An 11,579-nucleotide genomic window follows, 5' to 3' on the forward strand; every position below is an offset into this window, starting at 1 on the left:
TAAAAAATTAAATAAATACACCTAGTTCCAAACAAAGCAAACCCAATACAACAGCATGAAACAAACAACATGAAAAAAAAAGCCTTCCTGATGGATGAAAAATCTAGATGTAGGTCAGTTAAAATTCTCTTCCCCAAATTGACGAAGGACAGTTTCCATTGGGCAGGTGAAAGCCACTGACTACTGATGCATACCTTTACAGATTCATCTGTCAACCTGGTGGAGTAGGTCTCTGCAAGGCAGGAGAAGATAAAGAGGATGGGCAATGGTTTATTCAGCTTCTTCATTGCTGTAACCAAAAGACCCAACAAGAACAATTTTAGAAGATGAAAAGTTTATCTGGGGCTTCACAGTTTCAGAGGTCTCGTCCATAGGCAGCTGGCTCTGTTCCTCAAGGCTCAAGGTAACATTAAGGTAGAAGAGTGTGATGGATGGTAGTGGCTCAAGAGGTCACACTGAGAAGCAGAAAGAGTCTAAGCTTGGGTCATAAAATACATACCCCAAAGGCATGTTCCCAAGGACCCACCTCCTCTAGCCACACCCTCCTTGTCTATTGTTATCACCAAGTTAACCCCTATCAGGGGATTAATTCACTAATTATGTTAAACCTTTATAACCCAACATTTCACCTCTAAACCCTCTCGCATTGTTTCACATGTGAGTTTTTGGGAAACACCACATATCTAAACCATAACAGGCAATCAGGAGACTCAAGCTAAAGGATCTTCTCTGTGAATTAGCTCCTCTGGGGCCCAGGTAAATCCAGTAGTCATGTGGGCAAAAGGTACCACCACCATGTCTGTGTTCCCTAAAGGAGAAGTTAAGAGATATATACAATTAGAAGTATTGATATCTGCATGCTGATGAATTATGATACATATTGCTATGGTTTGAATGTGTCCCCCAGATTTCAAGTGTTGAAAACTTAATCGCAAATTCATATGTTATTAGAATTCAAGCCTTTGCAAGGTAATTAGGTTTAGATGAAGTCACAATGGTGGGGCCTCCATCATGGTACTAGTGACCTTATAAGAAGAAGAAAGGAAAACTGAGCTCTCATGCTACTCTTCCTTGCTATATGATGCCTGCTGCCATGTTATGATACAGTAAGAAGGGTAGTGATTAGATACTGGCACCATGCTCTTGGACTCCCCAGCCTCCGGAACCATCAGATAAATAAACCTCTATTCTTTATAAATTACCTAGTCTCAGATATTTTGTTATAGTATAGAAAACAGACTTAGACACATTTCCACCCAAAGACTATGAAGGAGGAAGGATTGCCTTGAATATCATAATAGGGAAAGTTCTTTTCAGGCTGTAGAAGACAAGTCATCTGGGGATCCTTATCATACCATGTTCAGCTAGAGGAGAAAAACTGGCTGCTTACGGTACACTTAGTTTTAAAGGGTGACAAACTGTTTGACCAACAAACACCAAAAAGGGCTTTTGAGCCTATGGTAAGTTAGTATGAGATCATGCAACTGTTAAAATATAATAGGACAGCTAAGATAGTGCCTTCACTGACAGGCACACAAATGACCAGTGTCACATACTGCCTTTATTTGCAGACAGGCTTGTCCTTCAGCCTGTTCAGGCTGTTGTCTGATGTTAGCACTGGGATCAGCTTTAGAAAAAGCTGAACAGGGGAGAAGATTCATTGGTTATAACTATTGAAAGGAAGACAGAAAGATTCAGAATCTGTAATTTTCCCACCCACATTAAGTTATTTGGATAAAACTCTGCTGTCATAACCAGACTGAATTCACTAAAAATAAAGTATGTCTGAGACTACTTCCTCAGGTTTGGTCACTGGCTCCCTATGAGAAAGAGCAGAGAAGTTTGGGGGGTCTTTACTAAATACAGCCCCATTTCAGAAAGTGTTAGCTTTTGTTGAAATTTATTGCAGGAGATTTATCGACTCGTGAGATAAATATTGACCAAGTCAAAGTCAAGGTTATTACTTATCTTCAGGAATAATAAATCTTGGTGTTCTTAGTGACACAAAGTCAATATGTACTTTGCTGCATAAATTCCAAATGAAGAGTTTCATTGAAACATCTGTAAATCTCTCCATCATGACCACTAGCATAGCTTTTTAAAATTTACTATTTAAGAAAGAAGAATACCCAGGCCTGGTGGAAACATCTACTGTTCACCTCTATGAATCGAACTAGGTAGTCCCATTTCCACTGTGAAGAATCTCTGATTCATTCACCAGAAATATAGTCCACTGATTGTGAGTTGATCCCTATTGTCATTGATACTGAGTCAGAAGAATCAAAATTCTTCTCATTCTAAGAAAGAGGCAAAATAAACTCATGGATTACTGACATACTGGCTGGTACGTTTCAGGATTAAAAAGCATTTACTTTTTATCTACGTAAAGGATGGATTCTAGCAAAATTGAAGGGAAAAAAAAGGAAAAGGAAATGAAAAGAAAACAAAATCTTGGCATGTAGCAAGGTTTCTGCTTCTAGTATTTGTCCACCTTTTCAGTTTGAACCCCTCTGCAAGCATTCATTAGTCGCTACAGTAACTAGGGTACAAACTTGATTTGGTAAAATTAGCTAGGGATGCAGAAAAATGGGAGACCACTGAATCTGAACTCAAGGAGTACTTCTCCAGGGAGCCTTGGGAGTGGGAAGGCTTCAAGGATCTGTTTTATCAGGGCTCACAATGGCAGTCTGCTGCCTAAAGATGAGTCCCACAATTTTTTTGTTTCCAGGAATGAAGGTGGCTTGCATCTGTACAGCTGTGTTCCATTGCATCGTGCCTGGCCTCCACTATAGAATCTTAGACTTGGAATGGGAGTCCTGTTCCCTGGTGCTGCTCTGTCACCTCTCACCTGCAGTACTAAGCTGCTATCTAAGTGGCCTCTTATTGTTCATTCTCTATTTTTAATTTTTTTATTTAATTAATTTATTTAATGCTGTGCTGGGGATTGAACTCAGGGCTTTGAGCCTACTAAGCAATTAATCTTATACTGAATTATACCCGAAACCCTTCTGGTTCATTCTCAACATGGCAGCCACAGCACCTAGCACAGTTTAAGCCTGATCACACCATTCTTCTGTTTAACCTCCTCTGATGACTTCCCATCTGCATTCGTTTCTTAGGGTCTACCACACAAAAAAATACAATCTGCCCTTCATATCCGCAGGTTCCACAGCCATAGATTCCACCCCGTGGATGAAAAAAAAAATATTTGGAAACAAATTTCAAGAAACTTTCAAAAACAAAACTTGAATTTTCCCTGTGCCAAGCACCATGATGAATCCACTAGAATAAAGGGATGTGTATACATACTTTGACGTAGCCTCCCACCATGAAAGAGAGAAAATGTTATACTGTTGAATCATACTATGTAGTTAGACCTACTGTGGTTGCATCTGTATGACTTTGTACAGACTTTTTTTTTTTTTTTTTGGTCAGTATTTCCTAAGTAACACAGTATAAGAACTATTTACATTGTATTAAATATCATATGTAATCTAGAGATGATTTAAAGTACGGAGAAGGATGTGGGTAGGTTATATGAAAACACTGCTCCATTTTCTATAAGAAATTGAGCATCCTCAGATCTTGGAATCCACAAATTGAGCAGCTTAAAACAATAGAAATTTATTCTTTCTCAGCGTCAGACTGAAAGTCTAAAACCAAGGAATCAGCGAAGCTAGGTTCCACCCACAGGCTTTTGGGGAGAATCCTTCCCCGTGTCTTCCAGTGTCTGGTGGTTGCTGCCTGCCGTCTGGGGCATGTAAACGCATCTCTCCAGTTCTGCTTCTTTTTCACTTGGAGTCCTTCTCCACGTGTCTCTCATGTGTCCTCTCATAAGAACACCAGTCATTGGACTTAGGAGGACCTGTCTTATCTAGGATGACCTCATCTTAATTACTATGCAAAGACCCTATCTCCAAGTAAGGTCACATTCACAGGTGCCAGAGGATAGGATTGAGCCCTGTCTTTGGAGAGGGGGTCACAGTCCCACCCACCACATCATCTTCCTCAGAATGAAACTGAACCTGTGTGCCTTTGCCTCTGGCTATCCACTGGCTTCTCCCTCCCTCCCAGTGTTGTCTCTGCTGCTGTCCCCATTGCACACCGTTCCAGCCATTCTTTCTGATTCCTGAGCAGACCAGACTCCTCTCTCTCCTCCAAGCCTTTTTCTTGCTTTTTTTCCCCCTTCTGCCTAGAATCTATCCTCAAAAGAGCATCTCCTCTTCCTTCAGGGCTCTGCGCAGAGAGCCTTCCTTGGACACACGGGGAATACATCTCCACTTCCTCTTTGTCGTACCCCTCTGGATGCTTTACCTCCATCTCAGATAGCTTTTTTCAACTCATATTTATTATTTCTCTTCTTTACAAGAATCTGATTTTCTGAATAGCAGGCACCTTGCCTACCTTGGTCCTTCTTTATGAACCATTGCCAGGCAGAGCAGACCCCTACCTAATATTCTATTGAAGGAAAGAATGCTGCTTCTTCTATCACAGCCCTGAGGAAGGGACATTTTCAAACTTCATGGTAGCCTCTTTATCAGGAAACTTGACTCTTCCTCCTCCTCCTCCTCCTCCTCCTCCTCCTCCTCATCATCATCATCCCTCCTCCTCCTCCTCCTTGTCCACCTCCTTTTCCTCCTCCTCTTTCTTCTTCTTTTTGTACTGGGAATTGAATCCAGGGGGCGCTTTACCACTGAGCTATATCCCCAGCCCTTTTATTTTTTCTTTTGAGACAGGGTCTTGCTAAATTGCTGAAGGTCTTGCTAAATTGCTGACATTGGCCTTAAACTCTTGATGCTCCTTCTTTGGCCTCCCAAGTGGTTGGATTACAGGAGTGCACCACCATGCCTGGCATTGACTAATTCTTGTTGACACTTTCTGTGACACACTTTTGCTTTGTGCCCACCATTTGGAATAAATTTAATCATGCTGAAAAAGTTATGAATTGCAGGTTTTAAGGAAATTCAGGCAGTTCGTACACATCTGTATTTAGCATTAAATACTCTATTGTAGTGAAAATATGTTGAGACTTTTTATTTGCCTTTCGCTTATTTAAAAGCTTTTTAGAGTTTATTTTGCTTTTTAGAGTTTGTTACACTTCTAAGAGCATAGTGCCTTTCTAAAGTTTTTATTTTTCTACTCAAATCACAAAACAACCCGGGATCTAGAAAAACTCACATTCAAAGAAAAGACTCTCCTGAGCCTCATTTCTTAGGACACCTCATATTTACTCAATGGAGCTGACTTTGTAGAGCTGCCTGGGTTTGAGTATGTGCCTATCACATGCTGGTTCCATCACTTTAGGCTAATGGAGATGAATCTTTGTCCTCAGTACAGACAGTAGTACTACAAAGGCCCAGTTTTGTCACCCCGTGTCTCCCTCTTCTACCCAATAATGGAGCTCCTATACTCCAGGGGTAACCTGGCCAACATTGGGTTCTTACAAGTGTGCTTTTCTTTTTATTTGTTCAAATTAGTTATACATGACAGTAGAATGCATTTTGACACATTATACATAATGGAGGATAACTTCCCATTCTTCTGGTTGTACATGGTGTAGAGTTATGCAGGTCATGTAATCATATATGCACATAGGGTAATAATGTCTGATGCATTCTACTATCTTTCCTAGCCCCTCCCCTCCCTTCACTCCTTTCCATCTAATCCAACATGTATCTGTTCTTCCCTAATCATCGCCCACCCCGCCACCTTATTGTGAATTAGCATCCACATATCAGAAAAAACATTCAAACTTTGGTTCTTTGAGATTGGCTTATTTTGCTTGGTATGATATTCTCCAGCTCCATCCATTTACTGGCAAATGCCATAATTTCATTCTTCTTTATGGCTGAGTAATGTTCCATTATGTATAGACACCACATTTTCTTTATCCATTCATCTGTTGAATGGCACCTAGGTTGATTCCACAATTTAGCTATTGTGACTTGAGCTGCTATAAACATTGATGTGGCTAAATCACTGTAGTATGCTGATTTTTACGTCCTTTGGGTATAAAATGAGGAGTGGAATAATTGGGTCAAATGGTGGTTCCATTCCAAGTTTTCTGAGTAATCTTCATACTGCTTTCCATAGTGGTTGCACCAGTTTGCAATCCCACCAAAATGTTTGAATGTACCTTTTCCCCCACATCATCACCAACATTTATTGTAGTCTTGATAATTGTCATTCTTACTGGAGTCAGATGGAATCTCAGTGTGGTTTTGATTTTCATTTCTTTGATTGCTAGAAATGTTGAACATTTTTCATATATTTGTTGATCAATTGTGCTTCTTCTTCTGTGAAGTGTTTGTTCAATTCCTTAGCCCATTTATTGATTGGGTTACTTGGTTTTTGTTTGTTTTTTTTTTTTGGGGGGGGGGTTAATTTTTTTGAGTTCTTTATATATCCTGGAGGTTAATACTCTTTCTGAGGTGACAAGTGTGCTTTTCAATCTCTTTGGTCACTATGAGTTTTCTCCTATGAGACCATTATTGAAACTCAATAGCCATTGTGGTGGGGTTGGAATGTAGGGCCATTAGGAGATTGGTAGGCCATGAAGGGGGATTAATGCCTTTCTCGCAGGTGAAAGTTTATTCTTGCAAGAATGGATTATTGTAAAGCAAGGGCACCCCTCTTGTTTTTAGTATTCTTCATTTACCTTCTTGCCATTCCAACTTCACCTGGCATGAAGAGGCACACATCCCTCAGTAGATATGGTTGCCTGATCTTGGAGTTCACAGCCTCCAGAACTGTGATATTAAATAAACTCTTTTCTTCGATAAGTAACCCAGTCTCAGGTATTCTGTTATAGCAATAGAAAATGGAATAAGACAAGGGGTCAGCAAATCTTTTACATATGTTAGTAAATAGCCCTTCCAATTCATATAGATTCAGCTACCAATAGGAAAGCAGTCATACCTGAAAATGGGCAAAGCCATGTTTCAATAAAACTTTCTTTATCGGCCCCAAAACTTGAATTAGGCATAATTTTCATGTGTCCTACAATATTCTTCATTTGATTTCTTCAACATATATTTAAACATATAACAGCCACTTTAGCTCCCAGGCCATATGAAAACAGGTGATAGTTAGGTTTCGCTTATGACCCTGCTCTACTGGGGGGAAAGGGCACAACTGCTCATGGTGACTCAGAGAATTAGTGAGTACATGTTTTAACTCATAGCCCAAGGCATGAACAATAATGGTATTCATTGATCCCTATCACAGAAGAAAACTGGTGCTTTCTGTGACATAAAGCAGGAGACTGAGGCCCAGCATAATTTTCATATGTATAAGTTTAGACCTGCGGCTGTAACACCTATTCCTCACCTAAAGCTCAGAGCAGTTTTCTGTCAACTGCCGATTGACACTGATGAGCTTGATATCCTTTTTATACTTTCCCTCACTTAATTTTACTTCATGTGCTTTGATCTCCCTTTTCTAGCTCTCTCTTTTCCAGGATGTCAGTGTTTCTCTTAGAAATTACTAATATTACAGGGAGCTGGTTAACCAGGAACTGGGATAGTTTGGAGTTAGAAAGTCCCACTCTCAGGAAGGCTCTGAGGAAGGGAACTACATAGAAGACAAGCACTATGAGATGTGGAGACACGAACAGGTTGTTTTCCTATGTATGCACAGGAGAGAAAATAATACAGGGATTACTGCTTCCTTAAAAGTATGTTTTACAGAGTTAAAGACTACAGATTTTAGGCGTCAGAACCAAACTACACAAGTTCTAATCTCATCTCAACTTTTGCCAGAAGGATATGACTGTGGGGGGGGGCACATAAACTCAAACCTGATAGCTTCCCTTATACAATTAAGATGATAATCATAACAGTATGATTAAGATTTCCAAAGCTATTATGTGCACATCTCTTGGTTCTGTACATAGTATGGAACATTTAACAATATTAGCCAATTTCTTAAATTAACTTTTTATTTTGGAATAATTTTATTTATAGAAAAATTGTAAAGGTAATACAGGGAGTTGCCATAAACCCTTCAGCCAGTTTCCTTTCATTGATAACATCTTACATAACCCTACGACATTTGTCACAACTAGGAAATTAACATTGGTATATACTGTTAATTAAAATCCAGACTTTATTTGTGTTTCTCCAATTTTCTACTCATCCTTTTTTTTTTCTTTTCCAGGATTTTATCCAGGATCACTGAATACATTTCGTCTTCATATCTCCTTATTTTTTTCAATCTATGGCAGTTTCTTGGGCTTGTTTTAATTTCACCATCACCTTCATGAAGCATACTGGCCAGATATTTTATATGTTTTCCGTCAATATGGGTTGGCCCATGCTTTTTGTTTTATTTTTTTCCCCCTCTGTACTGGGATTCACCTCAGGGGAACTCTACTATTGATCTACATCCACAGTCCTTTTTTATTTTATTTTGACATAGGGCCTGGCTGCATTGTCCAGGATGGCCTTGGACTTGTGATCCTCCTGTCTCAGCCTCCGGAATCACTGGGATGACAGGTCTGTGTCACCACACCCAGTTGGCTAATGCTTTTTCACGATTATGTTGGGGTTAAGTTTGGGGGAATGAATACCACAGAGGTGAAATGCCCTCCTCATCGCATAATGTTAGAAGTCCATGATCTCAGCGTGACTCATTGCTAGTGAAGTTAACCTTGATCCCTTGGTTATGGTGGTGTCGGCCAGATTTCTCCACTGTCAAGTTGCTTGTTTTTTCTTTACCAATTCTATAGAAAGTGAGTCCTTGGGTCTCTCCCACATTCCAGAGGAGAAGAAATAATCTTCATCACCTGGAGGGGAGAGAACTTTGAAGATATTCCCCTATATTATTTATAGTAAGGAAGATTTGTCCCTTCTTATTATTTATTTATTCAATTTTTTTGTTTGTATCCGTCTAGATTTATGAACTGTTACAGCTTTGGCCACTGGCTGCTCTTTCAGGATGGCTCCTATATTCTCTTATATTCGTTTTTTTCCCCCTGAACCTTGCCTAGTGCATGCTAGGCAAGCACTGTACCACTGAGCTACATCCTTAGCCCTTCCTATTTCTCTTAAATTACTCATTTTTTGAAATACTTTTAAAGGAGCCCTTACTTTTAGTGTCATGAATTACTCCAGGCTGATCTGGAATATAATTATTAATACAATCTTAGAACTGTAGGAGGATACATGATTTAGGGGCCTTTTATCATTTGCTCTGGCTGGAGTCCACTTTCCCTTAGATGCCCATCAGCACACAGCTTCCTGCAGGCTACGAGAGAAGGGATTAACACACAGAACTTCTGTCCCAGCTGGACCCGAAGGTCCTCACTTGAAGGGGCTGTATCAAAGCTGAAAAGAAGTTTCTCTTTTCCTGTGTTGATAACCAGAGGCCGCTGGTTACCATATTCCCACCTCTTGGGAGAACTCATCTACAGAAGAAGTCAATACAATGGGAGGCAAAGCTGACCCAGAGAGACAGAGATCTGCCTGTAAGATTTGACTTTCTGTCCAGTTCTACTTGATGATCTTCTGAAGTCTCTAGTAAAGCCTAGAGGTTCCCTTTGCTTTTTAAGCTCACCAAGTGTATGACTTGTTTGAGGTACCCAGGATAAGAAAACCACCCCTCTGCGAACTTCTCCCTTTGCAGAATTAACCCTCCAGTGGACACCACATCACAGTGCCCACACTTGCTCACACATGGACACAATCATTTTGCTTATAGACTGAATAAAGCTTTAAATGGACTTCAGGAAGCTGCATTTTGAAACCTAGTAATCACCCCTGTCTTTCACTTTATGTACATATACATTTACGATATCAGATTTGTTTCAAATAATGCAATATTTCAGTATATCCTTTTAATAATTTTAATAATAACACTACCTAATGCTCATAAAGACATGATGGAACCCATCCATTCACATATTATAGGAAACAGAGTTAAAGGTTATACAAATCAATCTCCATAAGATTATGGATATTTTGATCCAGTAATCTCACTTGGGGATATAATCTGAAGAACTAATCTAAAACAGATAGAATCATAAGTAAAAAAAATTATCATTATGATCTGATAATTTAATAAAGCTGGAGAGAGTTGAAATGTTCCACAATAGGGACTTGTTGGAAAAAATAATGAAATCTTAACTCTGAAATGTTATGTGATTTTTAGATATTGCGAATATGAGGATACTCAAGCAAGATACAAAGATGTTCATTATGGAGACTGCATGAGTTGGCATAGATTGTCTTACCTCAGAAGAAGAGGAAGAAACTCCAGGAGTTCGAGGACACAGGAAAGTTCATGTGAGTACAAAGTGAGAAGTCTGCCGCCTGCAAGCCTGGAAGAGAGTCCTCACCGGACACCAGTCACGCCGGCTCCTTGATCTTGGACTTCCTGCCTCCAAACTGTGACAATATCCATTTCTGTTGTTTTAGGCACACAGCCTGTGGGATTCTGTTATGGAATCCTGAGCTCATAAATACAGGAGCAGAGAGATATGAGCCTAGGATATCCTTGAAAATGAGAAACACTGAAAATAATTGATGAACAACAGTCATGTCTACTAAAGAGGGTGAAATAAAACAACATAAACAGAATGGCAGAATACATGTTTGATATAATAAGTATCAGATACTTTCAATTCTCTTTTCCTAGCCTTTATGCTATTCTTTTATTTGGGGGGGGGTATATTTTTTATTTGTTTCTTTTTATTTTTTTTATTTATTTATTTTTTTATTTTATTATTTTTTTTATTTGTTTCTTTTTAGATATACATGAAAGTAGAATGTATTTTGACATAGCATAAAAACATGGAGTGTAACTTCCCATTCTTGTGCTTGTACAAGATGAGGAGTTCACTGGTCATATATTCACATATGAACATAGGAAATTTATGTCCAATTCATTCTACTGTCTTTCCTATTCCCATCCCCCCTCCATTCCCCCTCTTTCTCCCCTGTCCAATGTGTTGAACCTCCACTCCTCCAGACCCCTACCTATTGTGAGTCAGCATCCGCATATCAAAGAGAACTTTGGGCCTTTGGTTTTCTGGGATTGGCTTATTTCACTTAGCATGATAGTCTCCAGGTCCATCCATTTACCAGCAAATGTCATAATTTCATTTCTCTTTATGGCTGAGTAATATTCCACTGTGTGTGTGTGTGTGTGTGTGTGTGTGTGTGTGTATATATATATATATATATATAAATATATATACATACCACATTTTTTAATCCATTAATCAATGTTCATAGCAGCTTGATTCACAATAGCTAACCTATGGAACCAACCTAGGAGCCCTTCAACAGATGAATGGATAAAGAAAATATGGTACATATTCTATTCTTTTTTAAAAGACTATTTTATTGATATAGCTTACAGAGGGCACCTACCATTCAGTTGATGTTTTAGTATTCTCACAAAGTTGTACAACTCTTACCATTGCTCCACACAATGTCTTCACTCCAAAAGGAGACCCTGTGCCTATTAGCACTCTCCCCCCATTTTCCCCTCCTCCCAGTTCATGGAAACTCCTTGTCTACTTTTGATCTTCAGGGCTTTGCTCATTCTGGATATGTCATAAATGGAATGACGCACTC

At 39.3% G+C, this 11,579-nt stretch overlaps 1 long non-coding RNA gene across 6 annotated transcripts in view; it reads left to right on the forward strand.

The window, feature by feature from the left end:
* The window catches only part of LOC125611548, a 34,247-nt gene extending 23,564 nt beyond the window's left edge, over nucleotides 1–10,683 (forward strand). For 5 of the 6 annotated variants that reach the window (XR_007341755.1, XR_007341756.1, XR_007341757.1 and 2 more), the window contains 3 exons: nucleotides 203–403; nucleotides 8,419–8,495; nucleotides 10,150–10,683. This is a non-coding gene — a long non-coding RNA (uncharacterized LOC125611548). The remainder of the gene's footprint in view (nucleotides 1–202; nucleotides 404–8,418; nucleotides 8,496–10,149) is intronic. The other variant, XR_007341759.1, reaches the window with a different exon arrangement.
* The last annotated feature ends 896 nt before the right edge of the window (nucleotides 10,684–11,579 follow it).

The sequence above is a fragment of the Marmota marmota genome, unplaced genomic scaffold, assembly GCF_001458135.2.
Source record: "Marmota marmota marmota unplaced genomic scaffold, marMar, whole genome shotgun sequence".
Lineage (NCBI taxonomy): Eukaryota > Metazoa > Chordata > Mammalia > Rodentia > Sciuridae > Marmota > Marmota marmota.